Source organism: Eurosta solidaginis, chromosome 4, assembly GCF_040869045.1.
Source record: "Eurosta solidaginis isolate ZX-2024a chromosome 4, ASM4086904v1, whole genome shotgun sequence".
NCBI lineage: Eukaryota > Metazoa > Arthropoda > Insecta > Diptera > Tephritidae > Eurosta > Eurosta solidaginis.
This window is the reverse complement of record NC_090322.1, coordinates 266,068,520-266,084,160: the sequence shown is the minus strand read 5'-3', so window position 1 is coordinate 266,084,160 and position 15,641 is coordinate 266,068,520. Positions and strand designations below refer to the sequence as shown.

General features: G+C 34.5%; 1 protein-coding gene across 9 annotated transcripts in view; it reads right to left on the bottom strand.

Moving 5' to 3' along the window:
* The window catches only part of rg (rugose), a 796,531-nt gene extending 791,377 nt beyond the window's left edge, over nt 1–5,154 (bottom strand). For 4 of the 9 annotated variants that reach the window (XM_067785956.1, XM_067785970.1, XM_067785971.1 and 1 more), the window contains exon 1: nt 4,825–5,154. The gene's annotated coding sequence lies outside the window, so the exon portion shown is untranslated. Of the gene's footprint in view, nt 1–2,822; nt 3,505–4,793 lie in introns of all 9 variants that reach the window. The other 5 variants (XM_067785957.1, XM_067785961.1, XM_067785960.1 and 2 more) reach the window with 5 other exon arrangements.
* Nucleotides 5,155–15,641: the final 10,487 nt, after the last annotated feature.

Here is a 15,641-nt window from a genome sequence, read left to right as displayed (position 1 = left end):
GATATGCCGTTCTCCCCAAAAATACGTGCAATCTACTCATAATTCATAAGATTGTGTTAAACGCATCTATGTATATGAACAACTGCCATTGTGACGGGGCTTTAAGGTTTCCACATTTATCCATTACAATAACAATACAGAAACATAAGTTTATGTTTATATGTAAGTACATATGTGTTACCAAACAAATGTAATTATTTACATTTCTATAATAATTAGGTTTGATATTTCACAACAATAAAATAAAAATAACAACTATCTCAAATTATATGTACATACATATGTAATTACTAATGTTCGACATCTAACAAAATAATTAAACACTTTACACCTTTACTACTAAAATAACAAAAAATTCGTCGTTTTGTAATTTTTTACATAGGCACGGGTATATTAGGGCTGTGCCGCATAGAGATAAACGGATTACGGGCAAGGAACACTAAATTATAAGGCGGATCCGATATGCGTTTATATATCCGTTAGGCTGTGGTTCTTATAAATAATAGTAGGAGCACTCGTTGAAATATGCTACAAGAAATACCACTTCTAACTCGAATATATGTATGTAGTAAGTTAGGTTAAACCTTTCTGTCAATAAAGGCCTCACATAGATTGAATGTGTCCATTGTGTTACCAGAATTTGTTTGAAGACCAAATCGTACCCCCCAATTAAGTACCAGCATTTATGTTATAGAACAACTCTTGCCAATATACTTATTTTGAGGTATGCTCTAACTTAATTAGCGCATATTTTTTTATTTAAAAGAAATTATTTTGCAACAACAAAAACCTATATTGAAGTTAACAACGCCCGCGAAGAGTTTATGCTTTTCAATGTGACAGACGATCAAAATCTGTTCAAAACAAGTATAAAATTAAAATCGGTAAATTAAACGTGGGAGAGAAATGGTGGCAAGAATACTCGTCAGATCAACGAGTTTATAGTGTGTACATATGTATGTGGCCAAGTATAATCTCTCACTTTTATTATCTATTACTTTATCACTTTTGTATATAAATTGCCTAACTTAATGACGAGCATTTATGAAGGTATGGATGCACCCAGTAGGAATTTTGGCTAACCTCAAATGATTTTAAACAAGACTTCTCGAGTTTGTTCGAGAAAAAATTTCTCGCGAGTCTCTGCTACTCGCGATATTCTCAAAATACTCGTTGTTGTTGTTGTTGTTGTAGCTCGCGAACTTCTCGAGATTAAAGTTTATTGCACAAGCGAAAATTTCTACACATCAAATGTCGAAAGGCTCGCGAGACTGACGATTGTTTCGAGCTTCCAGTATCTCACTAGAAGCCGAACTCTCGATTTCTCGGGTCTCGGAATTCTCGCTTATGTTCGAGAAGAAATCGTTAGCTCTATTTTTTTAAACTAACTTTTTCACGTTCCGTCCTGTGAGTAATATTATTATTATTCTAAAAAGGAATAAAGTCTGCATCAAAAAGTGTTATTCTATGAACTGGAATGCATGGATTGTATTTGGGGGTGATTGCATTACCTAAGTTTTTCTGCACTAAATATTATGAAAATCGGGCTTGGTTTTCAACTGATTTTACGAAGTGATTAGAAATATATTTCGTTTTTAACACTAAATGTATCATCGCTCTTATTAAGGTAATATGTGTGCCAAATTGCCCACTATAGGTAAATAATTTTTTTTTTTTTTTTAATTATAACAACACTTTCAAAACACTTTTCTATTAAAACAAATGTGGCTTTTAACCGATTTTGGTCCTTTTTCTCAGGTACACTTCCTATTATAAAGGTAATCTGGTTGCAAAGTTTTGATAACTATTTGAGTCGTTTATTTTGAAAGTGGTTTAAGTCCATTTTTTCTTATATTGAGATATTTAAGGGTTTGTGTTTGATTTGTTTAAAAAATATTGTTAAGTAGTATTAATTTTTTTATGGCTTTGTGACCTTAAACATGTTAGAATATATAGCGTAATATGTTTTATAAACTTTACTATAAAAATAAGCTGTGTTTCAGAACCAAAAATGGACTTCAACCACTTTCAAAGTTAATAAAATTACTGTTTTGTTTGTGAAAAGGAATAAGTCCACTTATTTTTAAGAAATTAAATAAAAGAAATTGTAAATATTTTATCTTTGATGTAGATGAATGTAACAGCTTTAAAATAAATTGGGAAGTTTTCAAGTTAGATACAGATGTTTATTTATGTAATTAAAAAAATGATTTTAAAAATTAATATTAATTAATTTATTAAAAAATTTAATTTATATTCATTTATTTATTAAGGATAATATGGAAGTTTTTGCCATATTATTTCTCCTCATTTAGATTATGTGTGAGGTTGTTAAAATATTCATGGTGCATAGGTTGTATATACCTTAGTAACTCCATCATATCCTTTTATTTAGGAGTTGAAATGGGACGTACTTTTTTGTATAATGGTGTTAATTTTATTTGGTTGAAGTTCCTTGGTCTTCCACAAGGACAAGGTAATAAATCAAGTATTTTGAACTCTTTACCCACTTTCATAGATTCTTTATAAGGCATTTAATAGGGTGCATTTTTTATAAATCGCATCCAACGTATCCTTAGCCAACTTACAGGTTTGTTGAACGGCCATAACCGTTGAAACGGTTAAGCGCCAATTAAGTAAGTAAGTAATAAAATTTGTGAAATTTATTTCCATCCCGCCCTCACCCCCTAGTTTCTTGAGGATCTTTGGGTTGTCAGAACCTCACCTGCCAAATTAACAAGATTCGGCAAGGGTAGGAGGAGCTATAAACCATCCCCTTGAATCCCAGTTCGTCAATTTATTAAAGTAGTATTCTACCATACCTAGGTTCAAGTCCCGCGAAAAGAGACATCAAAATTCTTCACGAAATTGCGTACATTTTTTTTATTTTTATTTACTTCACTTTCTTTCTTTGTTTAAATATACATATGTATATACATATATGGCATGCCGTTTTTTATTTTATTTATTAATCTGTTTTTTTATTATACTTTAGTTCATGGAATAACTCCATTTTTTTAACTTTTTTATTTTAAATATTTGTATGTTTTTATTTATTTATTTATTTATTTATTTATTTATTTATATAGTAAAGAATGGCTGTATCGTTAAGACATAGTCTTTTATAGTACATCAACTTATAGGTAAATACAAGAATTATAAAACATAATAACTTAAAAATAGTTATATATAACTAATTGTGTATGTTTATATAAGAATGTATGAGAATTAAACACGGTATTTCGTGATATTTTTGTTTAATTTCTTTTTTATCTTTGTTTTCTTTCATTTTATTTGCATATACATATCTATGTATATGTTTTATTTTATTTCTTTTAATTTGTTCTTTTATTGCTTTTTATAACTTTCATTTATTTCCTTTTATTTTGCATTATTTCATTGTAAATTTTTATTGTTTTTGTTGTTTATTAATTTTTTTTTTTTTGCCACAATTCAATCAGTGTTCCCCGGTATTTTAATGTTTTACTCGTCCTGTCTTCCTCGCTGTAAGGATCCAGAATAAAGATACATATTTTCTATTTAAAATAAGAAGGGCATCCTGCAATAAGATCTTCTAGACAAGTTTTCGTTTAAAATGCGACTCCAGCTTTGATTCTTGCTGGGTGTATTTAGTACTCGTCTACCAAAATTGACACACCAGCGAAAATTAAAACCAGCATAGGACAACGTGTGCACGCCATAGGGAAAGAGGAATTACAATTTTAGCGATAAAGTAGAATCTAATTTACAAATAAATACACGTTTCAAGCAAAACGGTTAGAGAGTGCTTTATGACTACTTATTTCATACATATGTATGTATCTTGGTACATATGTTTCTAAATTTTTTTTTTTTTACATTGAAAATTGTAATAAAATTCGTAAGCCAATTCTCAAAACCCTAAACTAAAAACTTAATAAAGAGCCTCAAGTTACCGGTTCATAGAGACAAAAGCATAAACCACTTGCTATTTTCACACCCACCCGCATTACTCAGCAATAAGGTTTTTGTTTTTGCGAGTAAGTATGAATGAGGAATTTCCACTTGTCATTCAAGTGCCTACAAACTTTTTTCACCCAATCGTATTTGGCCAATTAGAAAAAATATCTTTTCTTTGTCATCAACGTCAGGTTTGCGTTTTGCATTTTTCGTTTTTGTTGTTATTTTGTGCACATATGTATACACACATGCACGTATTTTGTACGCGCTCTACGCTCTAGTATTGTTTCACACGAAAACGTTGAAAAATCAATGAATGGCAGCAGCAACAAAAACAACACGGCAACGCCAAAAAAGGCAAAAACACAAGTGGCACCAACGTCGGTAGCGCTGGCAAAGCTGGCAAATAATAAAATGTAGTTGGCCAAAATAAGAAAACACATGAATAATTAAATAAAGGAAGAGCCAGGTCAAAATGCTTCTGTACGCACTAAACAAAGTGTATATTTCAATATTTATCTATTTATGCATGCATATTTGTTATCTACTCTTGACTTGATATAATATACAAATACACAGGTATATAACTTTTTATGAGCTCATTAATATATTTTTCCCAACTTTTTTTGTCTGTATTTGTCCACTATACTGACTATAAGTTAGTTAATTCCCTAATCTACCCCTCACTTTCAGCACAAAACTACTACAAAAAACTACGTGATCCCAGCACCGACACAGTGCTGCAAGTCAAGGTACGACGTCGACGCGGACGTCTCTACTTCTAAAAGCTCTGTGGTGGTGGTGTAACACTCGTACTTCAGAGCTCTATTTTTTATCCAATTATAATTTCTAACTTTTTTCTTATTGGATTTTTTTTAAACTCACTCTACTATGACAAACTTTTTTTTACGTTAATTTAACCAAATTGAATTTAAAATTTTTGCTTAAATCACATTTTATTGGTTGTTAATTTTGCGCACAAGCGAGTTTTTACAGTATATTTTGTTCTTTATCCACTTTATTATATCTGCTTTTCAGCTCATCTAACCACTTTTTTTTTTTTGCTATTTTCACAAATTTAAAAACACCGCGTCGACTGAATGTTTTTTTACGACGGCTTCAACATAACTAATAAAGGAAAATTGTGTGCAGCACTGGGCGTTCCACAGTCCACGCATGTCTCGTCTACAATATTCGTATTTGCTTGAAGTTGGCCACGATTACAAGACCAACTGGATTTCATGTATTCCATTCCAATATCCAAAAGAAAATTCCTCAAATATTGTTTTTTTATCTTGTGTTGACATTCGTAGGTGTATAAGGCAGTATTAGATATTATAAAGGGGCCATTACTGATACTTAGCATAGACTTGACTTGACTTGAGAACTGTCACTTACAGTTCTGTTAAATGAACATTGCACGTGACTGATTACTCAAAACTTAGCAACACTTAACTTGACTTAGAAGTCTGTTTAATTTTGATTTTCTATGTAAGTTCTGCCGTTTTCATTTTGAGATGCCATTTCTTTGTTTCCATTTCATTTTGACATTTTGTCCATAGTGTATAAGTACAAGTGTGTTGACTTCTTTCTGACAGGCATTCGCTTAGGTTAGCATAACGGGAAAATCTGGGTTGCCATTGTTGTTTCGGTGGAAAACGGTCAATTATGGTTCTGTGCAGGGACGTAAAAGATTGAAACAGGGTTTATGTAGTCCCAAAAATGTTGCTTCTGTTACACAGCATTTTAATTTTTTTCATTGCGAAAAATATTCAGTTCAGAGTTATTGATTTTCATTGAAAATTTTATTTATTACATGAGGTTACTCCTCTAAGTGTAAAAAGCATAGAAAACGTAGAGTTTTTCAAATTATTGTGAAAAACTTTTTAAACACAACAACCAAGTATATCGGTAAAACATTTTCTATGATTTCTGAATTTCTGTACCCAAGTTCATTATATTTGTGTAATACAATAATCTGGTAACAGCATTTTTAAATGAAAAAACAGCAATGTTACACATGTGGCGCTTTATATTTTGTTAAGTTTTTCTAGACTTCTTTGACTCTAATTTAAATTAATTTTGCTATGTCCGATTGTTGCCGCAATGTTGGAGGCTTAAAGTCTACTATTATTTATATTTCCGTGGAAATATATGAAACTATTTCAACTATAAATACTACAAAGTTTGATTAAACTATCAAATGCAACTCAGCTTAAAGTACCCTGCAAAAATTGTTGGATTACGTGTTCCATTTTCTTCATGTTGGAGTACTCTAACAATACTCCTTTGCAATGCGTTTGCGGACCACCATCAGCCGATCATAGCTCGTTGTTTAACGACAGTGATCACGACACGATGACGATCGAACAGATTTGCCAAAAGTAAAATATTGCATGCAAATAACTAATAATAGAATTTTACTTTGGCAACTCTGATAAAATGCAACCGCGCACTGGTTTAAGTATACATACTGTATAGTATGTATTGCCTATCTTCATTTACCTTCATTTTAAATTAAATTCTCTCCGACACAATTCCTCTTCAGTACTTTGGTATATGATCCTCTGTGGGTGCTCCATGGAGTACTACAGTGAAAGTACTATCACGTATGTACTCTATGGAATACACACAAACAAAGCGGGAGTGGGATCACCTACTCCTCTCCTAGGACATCGCAATGTTAATTGGAGCACATTTTTTGTATGAATACAGATTAGTTTTGGTACACTCCTATACTCCTAAAGGAGTATTCCTTACACTATTTATGGAGTACTTGCGTTTTTTGAAGGGTTGTGATAGGAAAAAGGTAGGATTCACCCTCACTCATGTCTGCCTGGGGTGGTCAAAACAAAATTTTGTTAGTTTCGTGCGGGTGGCATCGCCAAAAATTCCCATGACATTAGCTATCATCCGGTGGCAAAATCCTGAGCCAGGTAAATAATTTTGCATGTAAATGCAACAACAACGATTTGAGCCAGATAAATCCAGATAGAAGTCTGGTTCAATTTGTGAGCCAGATAATTTGTTAATTACTTCTTTTTAGGTTGGCGACGCGGCCTTTAATATACCTACTTTTTCAAAAGAAGATGTCGCTGCTTAGCCTTTCGCCGTATGAGATAAGCTGGAGACATTGGTGCTTTATCGGTAATCGTATCGGTAACGTTTTAACAGCTGATTCGACCAACCTTATGAGAATCAATGCAATCGATTATTGGTGACGCTAAGGTCGTAACCGTATCGTAGCCAACCAACTGGGTTTTGGTTTACCATCGTAACGATAAACAGCTGATTACGTTAGGGATACGGATACAGCGATACGACATACGGCATTGGTGCTTTATCGGTAACCGTATCGGTAACCTTATAACAGCTGATTCGACCAATCTTATGAGAATCAATGCAATCGATTATTGGTGCCGCTAAGGTCGTAACCGTATCGTAGCCAACCAATTGGGTTTTGGTTTACCGTCGTAACGATAAACAGCTGATTACGTTAGGAGATACGGATACAGCGATATCTGCTTCTCAAGTCTCTCAATGATCCAGAGCATTGCCGTCAGAATTGAGCGTGAGCCGGAGCTGTAAAACTCACTGAATGACGGCAATTGACGAATTTTCAATAACACCTGGCGCAATGGTGTAGGTGGCTCATCTCATCAGCTGATTTTATTCGTTTCATTGTACTGGCATAGAGATTGTCAAAAGGAGATGGCGAACGTAAAATGCAACCTATGCATTAGCAATTATGCACTGCGTGGTGGTAAAGTTTTACCCAATTTGGCGCACAACGTTCCCACAGGACACAAAAGTTGCAAAGTTTTACGCTTTCTCCACGTTCCATTCACTTATCATCAATACAAGGGTTTGACAACCGGAACGCGACATGCATAGTGCTGTAGGGATGAGCTAACGATAACAATGAACTAATCGATAATCGCCGCCACAGTTAGATAACTGCGTTTTTCCATCGCTGAGTGGAAGGGAAAACATTTTTTTCGACGACACCAGGACGTGTGTGGCCAACTTTGAAGGGAGATGGTGGAAAAACTCGGCGTAGCCAGTAATTCTTAGTTTTGATGCGTTATGTGGCGCTGGTTATAAAATTTTGCGGTAGTTCGGTCGCACAAATTGGGCGCGGCGCTTTTAACGCTTCGTTAGTGAGAAGAAGCCAATAAATAAAGAAACTGATATAAATTAATATAGTCAAAGATTATCGAAAATAAAGATGTTGCAGGCTCAAACTTCGGTGGAAAGCAGCGGAGCGTAACAAAATTCTAGTAGGTCACTTTCACCACACCAAAAACTTTAACACAATTTTTAACATAATTTAAGCACAGAAATACACTGATTGGAGTTTTAGAGAGTAAAAGGTAAAATTCTGAACACATTACCTGAATAAAAGGTGTACAAATAATTATTAAATAACAAATACAGACAGTGGTAGTTAACAAATTCTGCTGTGGTAAGTGGTGAATGTGACCTACTAGAAGTTTTGTGAAGCTTGCTTCACACGATTTTTCGTCCCTGCAACATCTTTGTTTTCGATAATCTTTGATATAGTGCGACAAAAGCGGCACAGTTGTCACATATTGGCGTTAGAACTATGTGAAAAATTGACTGCAATTCATTTGTGTAAGGAGACGCCGCTAATGCGTTTATAAAAAAAAAAAAAAACAACTAAACCGCAGCAGTTTAGTGAAAGGTGCAAGTTTTACGGAAGGAAAAACGAAAGAATCGTGTGCTAAATCCTAAATGTGTCTGCTACACTTTACATAACCATTTATTTTTCATTGCTCACAAAAGGGGCGGCTGTGTATGTGAGAAAATTGCACGTGTTTTTTTTCTCTGGGTCTGAACCATGGTACAATTACCAGGTAGAAGCATTAGCAAAAATGCAACCCTCCCGTGTATTTTGTTGTTGCCGCTGGTACATAAACTGTCAATCGTTCTTTCAGTTTCTTCTTTCAAAAGTGATGGAAGAAGAAAAATGTCACATGTAATTTTCGTCAACAAAGCCAAAAGAAAAAAGTTGGTTTGCTGATGAAGCTGGAGGAAAAGACATTTTTAATGGAAAATAAAGGTAATTAGCTGATTTTTAAATGATATATATTCAATTTATTGTTATTATTTATTTACATATAGCAGCTGAATCACTTCTTCAACGTTTCCAGCGCATCAACTCTTGGTAATTCTATACGACAGCATGACACTGATAATATGCGTCCATAAATATCGAGAGAGGTGTTAAAAGACCTCTACAGCAATAATCAGAAGGCGGAGGTAAATTATTTTGTGTTGGACAAAAGATATTTGCAAAAGAAGTCGAAAATTTTCAATTGAAAATTTTCATGGGCCCGTTGTAATGTTGATGATATTTAGTACCCACAAAAAAAATTGTGGACATAAGTGTTTTGCGTATATATAGTTTTGGTCTCCAAACCGGTGTTGGACCCACCCAGATTAATTGTTTATAAGCGCGGCCGAAGGCCGCCAGCGCAAAAATACTATGGATCCCACCCCGGTCTCGCACTCCGGGTCATTTTTCGGTTTTTTGGGAATATCTATTGAACGAGCTAAAATTTTTCTTTTCCGCCTTCGGATTATTGTTATTGGATTTGGTGCTGCATGTTATCTTGCACTCAAAGAAATGGAATATGATAAGAAATTTATAGATTTTCTGTCGAAACGTTTATATGATCGCATCACTTCAAGATTATCACATGGTATATGTAATGGTGATCCAGAGCAAAGGTATAGTGATTTATTAAATTTATCATTACTTATGGCCTTAAAAGATGTCGCGTTGTCTAGTGCCTCAGCATGTACTTCTGCATCACTGGAACCTACGTGCGATTGGAACTGATAAGGATTCGGCACATAGTTCAATAAGGTATACGAGTTTACCGTACTGAATTGTTTAATTAATTTGAAAGTAATTTATTGTTAAATTTTTATAGATTTGGTATTGGTTGTTTTACCACCATTGAAGAGGTTGATTATATTACCGATACCTGCATCAAACATGTATGAGATACAACTTTTTTAGGAATTATATTGTTCCTACTTTATCTGCCTAAGGTCGTTTTTTTGTAGTATTAAAATTATATTGGGAAATGCTATTGCTAAATGTTTTTTGTAGTGGACCTTATTTTCAATACATGTATGTATGAATTCTAACGTTACTGCCTCTAAGAGATGTTGAAAATTTGGGATGAGATTGTATATAAAATGCTGAGTTAATAGTATGTTCATCAATAAGTACTGATTTATTTTAAAATTTCATGTATTTTGTAAAATAAAAATTAAGTAATTTAGTAACCTAATAAATATCGAAGATACATATATACATAATAACGTTTAACGTTGGAAACTCGTCGTGTCGGTATTTGACGTGCAGATTTCTTTGAAGGATATGTACTCCATGTCTTTAATGTAATCTTTTTTAATTAAAGATGGTTGTTTTGATCAAATTTTTCTTTTGGCTCCTCTGTTCGGTACCGATTTTGCTTTCGGTTTAATTTTTGGATACTAGTTCGGTTGTAGTACTGACTTCAATTACGGTTCCGGGTTTTCCTTCTGGCTCTAGCCAGGAGGCTTTTATATCAATTTCTGATTTAGGTTAGATCTGGTATCGGTACCTGCTACGGTGAAAGTTCGGCTTGGAATATTGCCGTTTTCAACTCCAGTATCGGTTATACTCCAATTTTTTTCTTGTCATCATATGGATGATATAAATAATCCAAAAGTAAATCTATAGCATGTAAAACATAATTGTCTAACAATATTTTCGCTTCGCAAACTGTTTGTGGCCCTGATAAGGGTCGCTTTTCGTAGGTATAATTGTTTAGCATTTTTTTTTCTCTTTGTTGACTAGTGGTGGCCCTGATAAGGGCCGTTTTGCGTATACTTGTATAGTATATTTTCGCTCTTTGTAAACTAATGGTGGCCCTGAAACTAGGGGAGGTTACTGCGTCTGGGTTTCACGACTTATTCGTGGTACATCATGCATATCCGTTTCTGTGCTGCAGCTGTTCCGTGCGAAGTATTGACCTTTCGCTCCAACGGTGTCACTTAAGAAAAAGCGAACATGTAGAAGGGACTTTATTATTTATCCTTCGTCCTTCCTTCACATTGTAGCGGCGAAAGTATTGTCCGATATTTTGGTGGATAACTGTAGGAATGACCGTTGGGGACGATGTGACAACTTCCGTTTTTTACAAACTCTTGATTAGCACTGCTAAATCATACATAAAATTATATTATATTTTTTATCTTACAACATTCGGGGAACAATATTTACATCAAAGACGGTAAATATAGCGATGGAGTGGAGTTGGGCATCAAATTTACTCTCTGAGCTCCCACAATAAGGTCACAGGCCTGAAAATGGAGCGAAAAAATTAAGCCATTTTAGGGAAGCTAACGCCACAAGCTTTTTCCAATTTTCCCTCTTCCTTGATCTTGCGGGGTAATTCTTTACTTTAGCTCACAACTGGAAAAACTCGTGCAAAAATATCGGGAGAGGTATCAAAAAAATGCGTTTTGGACTCAGAACGACGAATCCGAAAGCGAAAATTAAAAATTTTATTTCTGTCAAAAAATATTCCTAAAAAACTGAAAAATGGCACCGGAGCGCTCCGAAACCGGGGGTAGAATCCATAGTATTTTTGCGCAGGTAATAGTCTAGTTGAGGGGTCGACTGCTAGTACGCTACCAAAAATATTGAGAGAGGTGTCGAGCGACGCGTCTTGACATCAGTATTAATAATCCGAAGGCGGAAAATAAAAATTTTAATTCGTTCAAAAGATATTAACGAAAAACCGAAAAAAGACCCGCGGGTACCTCCGAAACCGGGGGTGGGATCCATGGTAATTTCGCGCAGAACACCTTTCTGCGTTGACGGCCTTCGGCCGCGCTTATAAAAAATTACCATGGGAGACCAAATCTATATCCGTGCAAAACACTTTTACCCACAGTTTTTTTGTGGGTACCCGACACCATCAAAATTACAACAGCCACATGAAAATTTTCAACTTTGTAAATATATCTGGAAAGAAATAAAATTTTCAATTTCCGTTTTCGGATTCGTGGTCCTGGGTCCAAAGCGCGTCTTTTGACACCTCTCCCGATATTTTTGGACGAGTTTTAGTAGTTGTGAGCTAAAGTAAAGAATTAGCTAATAAATTTTCACATCAAAAGTAAATAAACAAAAAATGTAAACATAAACAAGGTTTGACATTTTATGACCACCTTCGAATGAAAAAACATGTAAAATGCAACTCTGATGCTTTTACCTGGTTATTGTACCATGGTCTGAACTAAGCTACAGTTGCCTCCAAACTAATTTTCGGCCATACCAATGCTACAAGAAGTTTCAAACTAACAACGAACACTCTTTCATTTCGGCAGTAGATGGAATAACTCGACGACGGCACCAGAAAACTGTTTAGGAACCGCGCATCATCAAGCACGCTCTTTAAGTGTGCTTAGCGCAACCACCACAACTGCCCCAACCAGAAACAACGTTTCCATCAAGCACGCTCTTTCAGTGGGCCTAGCGCAACCACCAACCTTGCGCCGCAACAGCCACGGCCGCAACCACCACCAACTTCGCCAACAACGTCGCCAGTGCCCACAACAACCACCTCGACCGCGCAACCACAACCGCAATCCCCTCGGCTGCGCCTACCCAACTGCACAACAACCACCGGACGTACCACCACCACCAGCTTTAGTAACAACAACCAGCAGGGCCGCCTCATATAGGCCTGCTGCCATATCAGCTGTATTAACAACAACCAGCAGGGCCGCCGCATATAGGCCTGCTGCCACAACAACTGTATTAACAACAACCAGCAGGGCCGCCGCATATAGGCCTGCTGCAACATCAACTTAGGCGACAACAATCAGCAGGGCCGCCGAATATAGGCCTGCTGCGACACCACCAGCTTTAGTAACAGCAGCAACCAGCAGGGCCGCCGAATATAGACCTGCTGCAACGATCCCAGCGTGACACTAAGACCAGCAACTAAGCCTGGTGAGTTCGTTCCGTAATAGTAAACCATTGTTGGGTTTTAAAAAGAAAATACTACATACAGATAATCCACGTAGATGTAGGTATCTAATATAACCCCATTTTAATCTTATTGTATAAAATATTTAGTCTTTACTTGCGACATACGTACATCTATGTAAGGGCGTGTACGTTTGCTACATATTTAAAAGTATACATAGATGTAGGTATGTAATATAAATTTCATTTAAGACTTACCAAAATTTTTAGTCTTTACTTGGGACATACGAACATCTATGTAAGGGCGTGTACGTTTACTATACATTTAAAAGTATACATAGATGTAGGTATGGAATATAAATTTCATTTAAGACCTTTTACCAAATTTTTAGGCTTTACTTGCGACAAACGTACATCTATGTAAGGGCGTGTACGTTTGCTACACATTTAAAAGTATACATAGATGTGGGTATGTAATATAAATTTCATTTAAGACTTTTTACTAAAATTTCTTTACTTGCGACATACGTAGATCTATGTAAGGGCGTGTACGTTTGCTACACATTTAAAAGTATACATAGATGTAGGTATGTAATATAAATTTCATTTAAGACTTTTTACCAAAATTTTGTCTTTACTTGCGACATACGTACATCTATGTAAGGGCGTGTACGTTTGCCACACCTTTAAAAGTATACATAGATTTAGGTATGTAATATAAATTTCATTTAAGACTTTTTACCAAAATTTTGTCTTTACTTGCGACATACGCACATCTATGTAATGGCGTGTACGTTTGCTACACCTTTAAAAGTATACCTAGATGTAGGTATGTAATATAAATTTCATTTAAGACTTTTTACTAAAGTCTTTGTCTTTACTCGGTTCATATGAAAATCTATGTAAGGGCGTATTCGTTTAAAAATACTTTTCATTTCATTTCATTTATTTATTACGACTCGAAGAGCCTAGCTTATACAATTGAAAAAAAAAGAATTATTGCATTAATTAACAATAGGTACAGTGGTTTAACAATAGGTACATCAGTTTAAATAGATATATGTATATATATATATAAACGAGGAAATTTGTAATTTTAGAATTAGACATATAAATTAGGAATACGTATCACAAACCAGCTCAGATCTTAGTATTTATTTTATCCTCATAGATTTGACGTAAGTGTATAACCTTTTTTTAAACAAGTTATTATCACTATTTTTTATGTATTCAGGTAGTTCATTGAAGCATTTTAAACATTTGTAAAAAAGACTATTCTGTTCAGATTCTGTTTTATAATTAGGTAATTTGAAATCATTTCTTTGTCTTGTATTTCTTTCATGGACATCATAATTAACTCTAATATTTGTTCTTAAGTATTCAGGTAAATTTCCGGTTTTTATATTGTATATAAACTTCATCGTAAAGAAAAATATTTGTTGCTTCACGCTCATCCAATTTAAACTAAGTAGCATATCTTTTATTGGAGTATCATAACGTTTGTTTAAGATGAATCGCATAGCTTTATTCTGCATTTTTTGCAATTAGATTATAAGGAAGCGCACTTTCGAAAGGCGAAAACTATTGGCGTTGACGGCCAATAAGCACTGAATTTTTTGCACCATCTGTGCATGATTAACAAAACGTTAATATTTACGGCAACCCCAAATTGGAAAAATTTAATTTAAGCTTATCATTAAATTTAAAATCAAATGGAAAAAAAAAATTAAGGATCTGATATCAAATGCATAATCCTAATAAATGGATTGAATATATATGTATATTTATCCTTAAGAGACTATACAGGCCAATGTGTATGTTATATACACATAATAATTAAAGGTGTCCATCCATTTTCAATGGCCCTTATGGAAAATTAGTACACTTATACATACATAGAGATATAAGAGTTTTTCTCTGATTTTCAACTTCGCAAGCTAACATACTATATAGTTTAGACATTTAATTTAGAAAAGTTTAGTCTGTACCTTTCATATACACAATGCGTATAAACGAATTAAATGAAATAATTAAACGCATTGGAAACGTACAAATAACTTTTTTGTCCAGGTAAAATGCATTGAACATCCTCAATAATACTGTAGAAGTCTGACAACAATTGCAATTGTTCGAAAGCATCGTATATTTATAGCTAAATCTGCGAAAGCTGAGAGCGTTTCTTATTAAAGGCTTAGAGCTCTTCTTTAATCTTTCCCTCTTACAAAAAATTTTGTAGAAGAACCTTAAGAACTGCTTCAATGAGCTGTAGCGTTATATTAATTAAATTAAAACAAACAAAAATTGTATCATTGGTTTTCTTTTAAAAATGAACTGTAAATAAAACGTTTGTAATAACGGGAATGCTGATGTCTACATTCAATTAGAAGGTACTAGGGTATACAGGTAAGGGGCCACCGGATATTTAGGTGCGTCGGTGGCCATGGATTTTGAGGGTGGGCTCAGCACCGGGCGTCGCTACAACACCCGCGGCGCCCCCAAGTTATATTCGGCCCTTGTTGTTTTTCCCCATTTCTAATTTTCAGCTATTTTTTTTTTCGATTTTCCATGAATTTTTTTTTGCGTAAAATTTTTTTAAAGTTCTTTTTTGAATTTTAAATTTTGAATGTTTAACGGTCTGTCCGTGGCATTCGGTTCGACCGGATGTTGTTTTAGTTTGAATTTCAAG